The sequence below is a fragment of the Biomphalaria glabrata genome, chromosome 3 (assembly GCF_947242115.1).
Source record: "Biomphalaria glabrata chromosome 3, xgBioGlab47.1, whole genome shotgun sequence".
Classification (NCBI taxonomy): domain Eukaryota; kingdom Metazoa; phylum Mollusca; class Gastropoda; family Planorbidae; genus Biomphalaria; species Biomphalaria glabrata.
In genome coordinates, this window is record NC_074713.1 from 46436678 (window position 1) to 46450483 (window position 13806).

Consider the following 13806-nt stretch of genomic DNA (forward strand, 5'->3'; position numbering starts at 1 on the left):
TGAAAGTCAAGTTTAAAAAAAATTAAACCTTAATTTAATATAATGAGGTCAAAATCAACGATGGTATCGTCGATTAGGAGAGAAAGAGTTAAGACTATTTGATCTTTGTCAACATAACGATTCTTTCTCTGACAGCGAGGCTTACAGTGTAAATGCATCTCAAAAAATTGTTCTTTTCTTTTAATCATCTCATTGATTCATCGAACTTGTTCTAATTATTACTGAAACCTTTGCCCGACACGTCTTGACTTTAATCAGTAATCGAGAAACTTAAACCAGAGTGCTTTAGACATCGTGAAAAAAACGTTCGAATCCCAGAATTGGTAAAAATGGTGGATACATACTACAAAAACGATTAAGAACTCTACCAACCGACAGACTGATGCAGCAACAGAGAAACGCGATAGAGAAAATGAGGACCCGAGACGGTCGTTCCTAGCAACGCGATTAGTCTGCAGTGCCGGCGTCTGGGGCCGTACCCTACGAAGGTCACTGTGGGGGCATGGTTGTCTTTAAATCATCAAGAGAAAGTGAAAGCCGGGTGTCCCGGCTAGTTAATCGTCTCTGCCGAGTCTTCATTCCCCTATTATCTAGCCACCAATGTAAACAGGCGAATACTTTACGAACGTAGGCAATGACTCCAGGCAAAATATTCAGTTTGGGTTGAAAAAGCTGTATCTATGTTTTTTTTATAATGCTTCTTCCAAGGCAGCCGTTATATTGAATATACTTTCTTCTGTATGCTTAGTTTTACACTTATGTTTCGATAACATAGCAAGCTTAGAATTAAAACAGATAGACAGACAGACAGACTGACTGACTGACTGACAGACATACAGAAATGTAGACAGAATGACTGACTGAATGATTGTCTGACATACATATATACATACATACATTATGATACATACAGACATACAGATAGATAGATAGTTAGATAGATAAATAGATAGATAGATAGATAGATAGATAGATAGATAGATAGATAGATAGATAGATAGATAGATAGACAGATAGTCACCCAATGAGTTAAACTCGATAAAACTATTAATAACCAGCCAATCAAAATGTTCCTGTTTAAGTCAAGGTCGCAAAAGTAAACTTGTCATCGTATGAATCATGGGAAAATTCATAAGTTGATACATGTGGTATCCTAATAGCCTAGAAATGATTTATCTTATTAATTATCGCGTTGCCGCGAGAGATTGGTGAGTAATTGATGACAAAACTAGAGGAAATAAAAAGTTTCTATCGATCGTTTGTGAATTATCGTCAAGATTGAGACCATGGACACTTGGGTAAACATTTAGAACCGCCTGGCCCACTTGCATTTCATACGCAGTCATTACGTGTATGTGTGCACGTGCTTTTGTTTTCAAGTCTTACGACATATAGGTATTCTAACTCATAAATACATTGATAGAATTATGAAGCTTGTATAGTATTGAATTCGAATTGCCAACATATAGTACGAGTACATTATAGCTTTTATATAGCGCTATTTTCATGCTTATAACATGCTCATAGCGCTATGATCCAATCTCATTTGTGGACCAGTGGGGGGAGGGGGTATCTGGGAGAAGGTTTTCCGTGCTGCCTTTAGGCGCTCAGTAAACACAACTCTGCTCGAGTCGGGTGTCGAACCTCGAGCCCCTTTCATAGGTAGCCAAACCGAGCCAAGCGTACTTACCCTCTCGGCCACGCTTCAAACGATCGAAGAAATATAGACTTAATTGGTTTGTTTATTGGGAAATACACACAAAAAAAGCACCATATAATTTAGAAAATGCTTGCCCATTGCATACCTTTCGATCAATATGACATATAATGAAAATATCATCTTTTTAATGGACGACTGTTAACGAGGGTGTCATGCGGCCAGCACAACGACCAAGTATTATGTAATATGCAATTATGAAATTGCTAAGCACAGCACTGGAAGCAAAATAGAAAGAATTCGCTGGCATCCCCAACAAGAGGCCCCCACTTAGACCTACGCGTGATGAATGCTCTGTCCCTGTCTCCAGTTCTTCCCTAAGTACCATTGTGACCTCGCTCGAGTGGCTGTTAGTGGCTGCCCTTCAGGTGCATTATTGCAACAGAAATTCATATATCATTTACCTGCAAAAGGGGGGATAGCTCTGTACCGCAAACAAGTGGCAATACTTGCAGGAGTTATTTTCTCTTCTAATAAAACGCGTTCCTCTCTCCCTTAGATCTCTCCCCCCCCCCTCTCTCCGTTTCGTCATTAGAATGTTTTCCTGTGGTAGCTGAAAGTTCTTGAGTCACTATTCTCTTCATTAATAATCTTTTAGTATTTTAATCTAGTTTCGAGTCTACATATATTTGTTGACCCACACAAGCACTGTATAATATATATATATATATATATATATATATATATATATATATATATATATATATATATATGACCTATCGAATTTACGGGGCTCATCATATCTGGGGTAGGCTTCTCCCAGACATCCTAACAATACTAATGAAATTACCTCGCGTACCGATAGGCGTGAAAATCGAGGTGTTCTATTGTACAGATTTTAAGTTTTCTTGTCTTCGTGTCCTTAAGTTTTCTTGTCTTCGTGTCTTGAGGTCATTGGGTCCTTAAGTTTTTTGTCTTCATGTCTTCAGGTCATCGTGTCCATATGTTTTCTTGTCTTCATGTCTTGAGGTCATTGTGTCCTTATGGTTTCTTGTCTTTGTGTCTTGAGGTCATTGTGTCCCTAAGTTTTCTTGTCTTCGTGTCTTGAGGTCATTGTGTCCTTAAGTTTTCTTGCCTTTGTGTCTTGAGGTCATTGTGTCCTTTTGTTTTCTTGTCTTCGTGTCTTGAGGTCATTGTGTCCTTATGTTTTCTTGCCTTTGTGTCTTGAGGTCATTGTGTCCTTAAGTTTTTTATGCCTTTGTTTCTTGAAGTCATTGTGTCCTTATGTTTTCTTGTCTTCGTGTCTTGAGGTCATCGTGTCCTTAAGTTTTTTGTCTTCATGTCTTGAGGTCATCGTGCCCTTAAGTTTTCTTGTCTTCGTGTCTTGAGGTCATTGTGTCCTTAAGTTTTTTGTCTTCATGTCTTGAGGTCATCGTGTCCTTAAGTTATCTTGTCTTCGTGTCTTGAGGTCATTGTGTCCTTAAGTTTTTTGTCTTCATATCTTGAGGTCATTGTGTCCTTAAGTTTTCTTGTCTTCGTGTCTTGAGGTCATTGTGTCCTAAAGTTTTCTTTTCTTCGTGCCCTTAAGTTTTCTTGTCTTCGTGTCTTGAGGTCATTGTGTCCTTAAGTTTTCTTGTCTTCGTGTCTTGAGGTCATCGTGTCCTTAAGTTTTCTTGTCTTCGTTTCTTTAGGTCATCGTGTCCTTACGTTTTCTTGTCTTCGTGTCTTGAGGTCATCGTGTCCTTAAGTTTTCTTGCCTTTGTGTCTTAAGGTCATTGTGTCCTTATGTTTTCTTGTCTTCGTGTCTTGAGGTCATTGTGTCCTTATGTTTTCTTACTTAATTTTCTTCTAATTTTTCTATATTTCCACTGTCCTTTTTCTATCATAGTTCTGTTTCTCTTTAATTTATTCTCCTCTTTCTTTCTCTCTATCTCTCTCTTTCTCTCTCGTTTCTCTCTCTCTCTGGTCTCGACTCCCAAGCCCTCCTTGGCTATTACTCCCCCTCCCGCGATATAATATTCCAATAATTACATATCGAATTTTTTCATTCGTTTGTTGATCAACATTAAAGTGAACAGGTAAGATCAGGTGAAAAACAAAATGTTTTATGACCTCCCCCCCCCCCCCCAGCTCAGCCAACTCACACCTTGCTTCCACTCCTTGCTTTCAGAATGTGTACCTCCAGGTGGACATATGTTTTTTTTTTATTTTTACTTTTGAGCCTGTTGACACCTCCTGATCTTTTAGGGTCTTTTTTTTTATTTCTGTTTCGTATTCAAGGGGGGATCTGTTTTACACTAAATATTACCTTCCACCCCTCCCCTAGTCCTGAAAACACATATACTTAAAGATCTTACTCTCTCTCTCTCTCTCTCTGCCTTTATCTCTGTCTCTCTCTCTCCCCTCTCTCTCTCTCTACTCTCTCTCTGCCTCTCTCTACTCTTCTGTCTCTCTATGTGTCTCTCTCTACTCTTCTTCCTCTCTCTGTGTTTCTCACTGTCTCTATCAGTCTCTCCCTATGTCTCTCTCTCTCTCTGTCTATCTCTCTCTCTGTCTCTCTCTACTATATCGCCCTCTCTCTGTCTCTCTCTCTCTCTACTATATCTCCGTCTCTCTGAGTCTCCCTCTTTTCTCTATTCTCTTTTTGTCTCTCCCTCTGTCTCTCTTTCTATTCTCTCTCTGTCTCTATCTTTCTCTGTCTCTCCCTATGTCTCTCTCTCTGTGTCTATCTCTTTATGTGTCTCTCTCTACTATATCTCCCACTCTCTGTGTCTCTCTGAGTCTCCTTCTCTCTCTATTCTCTCTCTGTCTCTCTCTGTCTCTCTGTCTGTCTCTCTCTGTCTCTCTGTCTGTCTCTGTCTGTCTCTGTCTCTCTCTGTCTCTCTCTCTGTCTCTCTCTGTCTCTCTCTGTCTCTCTGTCTGTCTCTCCCTCTCTGTCTCTCTCTGTCTCTCTGTCTGTCTCTCCCTCTATGTCTCTCTCTGTCTCTCTGTCTGTCTCTCCCTCTCTGTCTCTCTCTGTCTCTGTCTCTCTCTCATGAACATATCAACGCTTAGCCAGGTGCTGTATGTCCTCTATATTTTTTTAATGCTATCACTTCTTCTAACAGGTGTTAGGTAAGATAATCTCAATCTCTTTAAAACTCTTGGATTATTGCTGCACGACACAACCACACACACACACACACACACACACGTCTCTATACACATACAAACAAAAGAAAGATTAAACTGAACCGTTTAGAGCCAACTTTAAATGGCTTTAAGACCACAGCGCAGGCAGCAAAAATGATCCTATTGTTGAAAGGTTAAAAGTCTCGCCATTATTAGAGCTTCAAGTACCGGGTATTATCTCCCCTTCTAAGGACTACGCTAGCGGTCCCAGTGTCGACTGCGCACTTTACTTCGATAGGGCCGTAGTTAGCAGACGTTTTCTTTAAGCGCTGCAGAATAGGACAGTTAGGAAGTTCAGGTCATAGTATTGTCATTGTGGTCCTAGTGGTCTACGTGGTCCGTATGGCCAGTGTGGTCGGAGTGGTCATTGCGATCCGTGTGGTGTACATGGTCCGTGTGGTCAGTGTGACATGTGTGGTCAGTGTAGCCCTCGTGATGTATGGTCAGAATGATCTTTGTGGTCCATATGGTCAGTGTGGTCAATGTGATCTCTGTGGTCAATGTGATCTCAGTATGGTCAGTGGGATCTGTGTGGTTGTTTTTCCCCTGCTTGTGTTGACCTACTTTATTAATTATAAAATATATTTTAAGTCCGTTTTCGTATGTATGAAACACGGCGCGGGGTCAAATCCTGGTGAAGACTGTGATTTGTTTTATTTCATGATCTTTAGGGCGCCTCTGAATCCACTCAACTCTAATGAGTACCTGTCATTAGTTGGGGAAAAGTAATGCGGTTGGTCATTGTGCTGGCCACATAACACCATCGTTAACCATAGGCCACAGAAACAGATGACCCTTACATCATCTGCTCAAGTCTAAAAGGAAAATTAAGTGCTTTTTAATTAATGTTTTTCAACAGTTCTTGCATGGGGCCCATAGAATTTAATATTTGAGAATCATAACTATTCTAGGCCATTTTTATTTTATTTTATTTTTTAAGTTAATTGAAAAGGTAAAGCTTGAATGAATATTTGCTTCTATTTATAGAAAACGATGAAATGATTAAAGATGAATGCCAGCAGGTAGAAGTTTATCTACTTTGGAATGATTCCTGTTGTTCAGTTCAAATTCATTATCATTATAGACTCTTTTGTTGTTACTGCCTCATTCCATCGATATTTCCCCAAAGTATCAATAAAAAAAACAACTCTCTTCCAGGTTATTTAAATCTGTAGCCCAATCAGTCCTGACCATTTCTCGATGTTTCTCTCGGTATCAATAAAAACTCATACAGTTCGCCTGGTTTTCATTAACTTGCAGCACTGCATGCTGGCGCCATCTGTTGGGCAGCATTTAGTCTGTCTGTGTGTTCTTTCTTTGTTACAAGGAAGAGAACTCTTGCATGTCGTAAACTAATAACAGTATTCGCCACGCCGTGCTTTCTAAAATCACTAAAGAGCAAGTCAACACTATTTTGTTCTTTAATCCTCATCAAAAGTAGGGCTGATTAGAAATTACTTTGAAAGAAAACATCTCATTCGCTTAATTGTGCTGCATTATGATTTGTTAATTTCAAAACTGTAATCTTTATCCTATTCAACATTTTCTAAACCGATCCTATTACATTTTCTATTATGTATAATTTGGCTGAGGCATTTCCGAGTAGATGGCACCAAACTGTTAAAATCAGTTGTAACTTCATAAGAAATATTTGCGTCTAAATACGGAAGTATGAAACTCAAATACTTTAAAAAAAAAAACACGTAACTTGTAACTAAATATCCCGTTATTTGTTGATACCTCCCAACTTACAGGTAACTTGTAACTTCTGTATGAACGGGCAACCCTTTGGGATTCCTAAAGCATGACGACGACATCAGCAATCGTCATCTGGAATGATGCAACAGGCGTTCATTAACTTCCCTTCCTATTAAGTCCTTACCAAGTGTAAGTGTGTAGGTCAGTGCATGTTCTGTTTATAAGCCCAATCTATACTTAGGTAACCAATGTGTGTGTGTGTTTACATGTGTGTGTGTGTTGACGCTGCGTTTCAGCGATGCTCCCAGGCGTGGTAGACACGATGAGGTCTGACTGTCGGTGGTCGGCTGTGAGTGTACTAATGTGAGCGAGAGTGTGTCTTCTTATGAGTGTGTGTGCGTGTAACTGTGTCCTGTACAAAGCTAGACTACCGAAATGACGGTGGACAAAAAATGGTTCTAAAATTAAATAGTCAAACATCTTCGAAGTTCTCTTGAATACATATTTTTTGTTCATATATAGATCTATGTTGAATAAATGTTTTGTAGACTAGAAATTAGACATCAATAGAATTTGGTTAATGTAGTATAAAAGCGATATTCTCATTCATGTCAAACTTTCTAAGTTTTACGACCGTGAGCTCTAGTTTAGACGGTAGATAACATACATACAATTTTACAAATCATTTGTTAAGTGAGAGGAAGGGGTAACAGTAAGGACATCGCGCATTGATAAGTTATAACATTTTTAATTATATCAAGCCGATGAAATGTATTTGATCTTTTTCGGCTTTCGAATTACGGCCCCTCGTGTGGCTTAGTACATAGGCTACGAGACTTAATTTTTGTTGCAAAATCACTTCGTAATTTTAGTTCAAATATAATGTGTGAGTGTGTGAATGTGTGAGTGTATGTGTGAGTGTGTGAATGTGTGAGTGTGTGAATGTGTGAGTGTGAATGTGTGTATGTGTGAGTGAGTGTGTGAATGTGTGAGTGTGTGTATGTGTGGAAATATAAGCAGAAGGGGTGAAAATGAATGACTAAAAAGAGCGATGCCAGTTGTGTAGCATTACTGGTAAGCACTTTCAGACCGTGGTCACGGAAGTATTGAGTTCAATCCCTGGTCGTCGATATCTCATTCCTTTGACTTGGAGTTTGCGTGAATTATCTTTAGTTTTGAACGAAGGTCAAGGACTTGAAAAACAAATCTAATGAAAGCAAGACTTGAAGAATTTAAAAAAAAAAAAAGAAACACCCTATAGTTTTAATTAAGAGTTGTAGAGGCGGAACTATTGAGGTTTTAATTGAAAAGTGGGGACGACCTCATGCTTGAAATGTAGATCCAGCTGTTGGATGTAGATCCAGCTGTAGAGATGTAGATCCAGCTGTAGAGATGTAGATGAAGCTGTAGAGATGTAGATCCAGCTGTAGAGATGTAGATCCAGCTGTTGGGATTTAGATCCAGCTGTAGAGATGTAGATCCAGCTATAGAGATGTAGATCCAGCTGTTGGGATTTAGATCCAGCTGTTGTGATTTAGATCCAGCTGTTAGGTTTTAGATCCAGCTGTAGAGATGTAGCTCCAGCTGTTGGGATTTAGGTCCAGCTGTTGGGATTTAGGTCCAGCTGTTGGGATATAGATCCAGCTGTTGTAATAAAGTTCAGATATGAAGATGCTGACGTATACAGTTGAACTGCGGGCACTGATGACTAAATGCTGACACCTTTTAGCAGACTATTCTTAGCTGTATGCTCTTGTGCATTCTTTTTTAAACTCTACAATGATGGGGAGTTGCACCTCCACCTGTCAAGTTGCTGCCTCTTTCATCTAGGCTTGTCGTTTATGTTGGCCTACTTCAGCTTCTCTCATGGAATACTTGTTCATATGACTGTAAAGCCCTATTCTGTAGAGACATTTCTCTCCTCCTACAACGCCGGTGAAGGTTGCATTAGCTTTATAGGTAGAGGCACCAGTCATTTTTTCCTTAACAAAACATTTTTTTCAAGTCAATCGAAAATGTAACAGAAAATTCCCTAGGAGAAAACACATAAAATACTGATAACACTCTAAGGGCAAACCGTCTCGTGGAGTGAATCTCGCCTCACTTTCAGATATTTTAGTTTAATTCGTTTGATTTCGTTGACTTGAGCATAGAAATCTGTTTTCCAGGTTATGGGCCAGGACAACTTTAGAACCACTAAAAGGAAGCAAACCCTTTCTTTTCTTTCTTTTTTTTTTTAATTATTTAAATGCAAAGCGCAAAACAATGAAGATTAGGCAGACAATAAATTAGTCTGGTCGCTCAAAATGGGGGAGGGGGTGAGCCAGGGGTGTAAGGGTGAGTGGGGTAAGGGGTGGTCGTAACATCTCATGTACCATGTCGTGTTGTCTTACAAACAGAATCATATTTCGCCGACACCTGGGCACTCCACCTGTATCAGGTGTGTGGACGACTGGAAGGGAGGGGGGGGGGGAGGAGATTATTCACGATATGTTGCAGCTGTTGGTCTTGTGGGAGAGTTGTAGTTGTGTTTATTTTGTTTATTTATTTAGTCAGAGTCGGAACATGCGGAGAGAAACGGAGACACACGTAATGAAAGGGTGAGAGAGAGAGGTGAGCATAGATACACTTAGATACTATGATCTAAACATTGGTGTAGAAGGTAAAGAGAGAGAGAGAGAGGAAGAGAAAACATAAAGAGAAAGACAGAAAAGTGAGGCATAAAGATAGAGTGATAAAGAGAGTGGAGAAGAGATGAAGATGAAAAGATAAATAAAGAGAGAGATATAAACAGGGAAACAAAAGACATATTCTAAAGAGAGATTCGGAGAGATAGAGAGAGAGAGAGAGAGAGAGAGAGGTAAGGAGAAAAGAGAGAGACTTAGTGAGAGAAGTAAAAAAAGAGAGAGATAGTAAGATAGAAAGGAGGCGTGGTGGCTGGCTGAGTTGTAAAGCGCTTGGCTCCAAACCGAGAGGTCTCTGGATCGAATCAAGGTGAAGGCTGAAACTTCAAACTTCGGGATGTTTTGGGCCCACCCCCTGAGTCAACCTAACATTAAAGGGTATCAGCTGTGAAAAGTCAAGGCGATCGTGCTGGTCACATGACACTATCATTAACTGTCGCTATAAATAGCCTTTACATCATCTGTCCTATAGATCACAATATCTGAGAGGGGGTTACTTTCTTACTTTTAGATAGATAGACATAAAGAAGGATATTTTAAGAGAAATACTTACACGGGGATAAAGAGGGGGGGGTGGAAGAAAGAGAGAAAGACTTTAAAAAAAGACAGATTTCCCAATAGAGGTTACTCAAATCAAAACGACTGAAATAAAAATGTCTACGTCCTCAAATGTTTTTGCTAATTTGATCTTGCCATTCACCAAAACCTCTCTCCAAATAAGAGCTTATTTCCCCCCTAAATCTCAACGTATACATGCGCAAAGAAAAATAATCACTCAGTTGTAGTGTACAGTATCCAAGATAAAGGGAATCTACTTAATCAGACTCTTAATGAATGCATACAGTTTTAATGTTTTGTGTGTGTTTTTTTTTTCCTTTTTTTTTTTTTTTTGTTTTTTTTTGTTTTGTTAATGTGTGCAAATGTGAATGAAAAATGTCTAACTAAGAAGTACAAATGAGAGAAAGAAGAGAGAGACAGACCGAGAGAGAGAGAGAGAGAGAGAGGGGGGGAGGGAGAGGGTAGAGAGAGCGCACTTAAAGGAATCTCATTAGAGGCTGAAATATCTTCACTTCTGGACTTTGCCTGCTCAGTAGACACACAGAAAGAAAAGACCAATATATTATGTGCATTTAACTTGGGCAGCAGTTATTCACTACATCATTAAGGTAGCAGAAGGCGGCAACAATTTATAACCAACCGAAACAGAATCTCTCGTACAATTTATTATCGTACAATGTCCGTGTTTTTGAATGGCGCGACTGTGCAGGGGGATTCAAAGCTTAGTTGGTCTTTACAGGGGTCTCTTCAGAGTTTATGAGAAAACACAAACTCCCATAGCAATTTTGTCTTTTTTTTTTTTTTAGATATATTTCTGCAGATTGGAATGCTAGATCGTTTGTCACGGGGAAAAGGGGGGGGGGGCTCACAAAAATAACATATGATGAGGTCAGTGTGATGAATTCCCAGCGATTGCCCAACGCACCGCGGTTATCACGCTGGGCACTGAGGTTATCACAAGGGGCATCACAGCGTTTACGCAGGGCATGGCAGTAATCATCTTATAAGCTCATTGAGAGACCACAGCGACCTCATAACATTTAATAGAGCAACATAATCGTTTCCCTACTTTTACCTGTGACTACAGTTATAAGGTGCCTATTTGAGTAGGTTTCTGTCCGGAATGGGCTCGTCGGCTTTAACTTGCTGCCCACTTAGGAGAAAGAAAACTTCTGCTGCCGTGCAGCTATAGCCAAACATGGGAAAGACTTTGGGAAGTCAAACTTGAATAAAAAATCATGAGCCGATGACCCTCGGGCAGCTTAGAGCACGCAGTGCTTTACCTTAGCAGAACCTATGACACCGATGATTCCTAACTGTATCGGCAGCTGCCGTTCCTTTTGGAGACATCAGGTGCATGGAGAGAGAAGGGGGGTGCTGCTCAGACCCAGGCTTATATCACATTTCTGTGAGATGATCTAAAGTCACTTCGTTACTGGAAGAGTCCATAGATAGTTATGGCATCTCCCACTCAATCACATTACTACCGGAATCAAACACCTTTTAAATCTAAACTAAGTGAACGCCTATCATCTTAGAGATAATATTACCACCATTATACACCGCTTTTAGTTTTTATAATTATTTAACAAATGTTAAAAAAAAAAAAGAAAAAAGAATAGCACTTTACCAGCATTAAATAAGAAAAAAGACAAAAAAAAAATAGCTTACAACATCAAAGAGATCGTCGGCCAAACAAAGAAAAAACCAAAGAAAAAAATCAAAGTGGATATGTGATGTGTTTTTCTTTACCTTTTTGACGTCGCCTACTGTCGAACCTCGTTTTGTTGAATCCTCAGTCAATCGCTACACGAGCACACGGCTGGCGCTTTTCTTTTAGGAGATCCTCGATGACCGTTGGTCAGTGGGCAGAAATAACATAAACAAAAATTAGGTACCAGACGCTGTCCCGCGTCTCGACCCATATTGTCCTCCATGACCAAAGACTTTTGATTTTAAAGCGCTATTAAATATTTGCGCTTGACGCAATAACAAAATAATAAAAAGGGGGAAAGAAGGCCGACAACTGTGTATAAGGAGAAAATAACTCTTGCATTTCTTTTTTTTTTTAAAGACTAGTTTTATTTTAAGATAATTTTTAACCTCTCACTTTTATTAGACATAAAGGGAGAGAAAAAAATATCATCACGTGACAGAGCTAGGGGGAGATTACCTGGACTATATTACTTGCTAGAGATCTGAAGTGTGGGAGAATTCAAGGAGGAGTTAGTCCAACAGGTGGTCGCTGAACGTTCGCAGCGCTATGCAAACACCAACCGCCCCCCACCACCCCCCACCGTCGTCACGGCCATCATTGCCATTGGACTTTTATTTATATATTTTAAAAAAAAACAGTTCTCTATCCAGTATTGTACTTTGTTAAAACAACGTTATGTCGTAGTCTAGCGAGGAACACAGAGCGAGAGAGGGAGGGAGATCATTTGTTTTCACCTCTCATCCCTTAGTGAGATAGATACAGTCAGAGATCATGTCTCGCTACCCAGCGTTTATATTTCACGGATTAACGAGTGGTCTAGGTCAGTGATATCTTCCGTTTTTTTATATTGAAGCCTGGGTAATTGAATCTCCGAGTGAAAATAGGATTTGTGAATTCAATGTTTCAAAACTCAAGAGTGAACTTCTAGATCTAGATTGTCTAGATAGATATTGATCTATCAGTGACGCGCTGTACTTCATGGAATTCCTTTAGTATAACATATTTTCTTTAAGTTTAGACATTTTCAATCAAGTTAACCATCTTTGATTTCACGGGAGATTTGACTTTCTGCTATCATGGCCTGATTTTTACGTGTTTCACGTGCGATTCTAAATATAGAAGGACACGCGTCTAAAAATAGCAGAATTTTCTAAGGGAGAGCATGGAGACACCGTGAAAGAAATTCTGCGACTTGGTATTTAGAACTAGCGTGATGCTACATTGTTCCAATGTTTTAAAGGTAAGTCTTTTCTTGGCTAGTGTAAATTGAATGGTAATAACATTTAAATCTATTTCTATGACTGCATTATAGATTTTAGATATCTAGATTTACAACTGGTCTATACATTTTCCATACTGTTGATGCCCACCAAAATCCAATGCATAGATCTAAATTGGGTTTAATGAATATATTTACCGCCATGTATATTTTGCATACCACTCCCATGTACATATTAGCTAGATCTACATCTAAAAGTACATCAGCGGACTCCACGGTCATAGGCACACATAGAATCTAAATCTACCTTTATTGAAAAGACATACATTAAACAATTATATGTACTTTTTAGATAATAATACATACAGATCTACACAAATCCGAATTTTTACTAGCACAATTTGGGCAATAGCCATATCAGCACCCCCTCCCAAATAAACGCCTCTGTGATACCAATTCAACAGGTAGAGAATGGCGCCCCCTTTCCACACCTTTATGGCGCTATACTCGGAAAGGTAAAGAATTGGTGGTGGTTGGGGGGGGGGGGTCAATTTCGCGTCTTCCCACCAGCCCTGCAAAGTGCTTTGACCCGATATATCACAAAATCTTTGTTACACACTCACCACCCATATAAACTATTAAATATTGGATTTCGTAATAAACAATACATATATTGTTAAGTGGTAGATCCAGATCTGGAGTCTCACTTCCGGTATCTCTCCAGTCCTAGACCTATAGCCCGCGTTGTGAATTGTGACCCCCCCCCCCCCAACCACAGAAGGTCTCCTGGGGCAGCGGGACACTCCGCTTACAGGACGGTGTTGTGTTAGACTTTAGAGTAATTAATGTCACCGATTACGCATGGCTAATATTAATTACCAGTGTCAGTGCATGTCCTGAGACACATGCTTATAAAGTGGGAAATTGCTTGTTGTTATAGATAACAATAGCTGGTCCGCATTACACTCATACCAATATAGAATTATCATTATATAGTGATTATGTTATGTGTCAAAAAAAATTGTCAATAATCCTGTATATATACGGGCGTTACAAATAGACTAGTACCAAGGATTGGGTGTTCATTCAAAAAATAAACCAA

General features: G+C 39.5%; 1 protein-coding gene across 5 annotated transcripts in view; it reads left to right on the forward strand.

Moving 5' to 3' along the window:
* Positions 1-13806, forward strand: part of LOC106052565 (bone morphogenetic protein 2-like) — a 104134-nt gene that overhangs the window by 58456 nt on the left and 31872 nt on the right. The window contains exon 1 of one of the 5 annotated variants that reach the window (XM_056022337.1): positions 11443-12725. The exons of the other annotated variants lie outside the window; for them this stretch is intronic. The gene's annotated coding sequence lies outside the window, so the exon portion shown is untranslated. Of the gene's footprint in view, positions 1-11442; positions 12726-13806 lie in introns of those variants that run through there. 5 annotated transcript variants of the gene reach the window in all.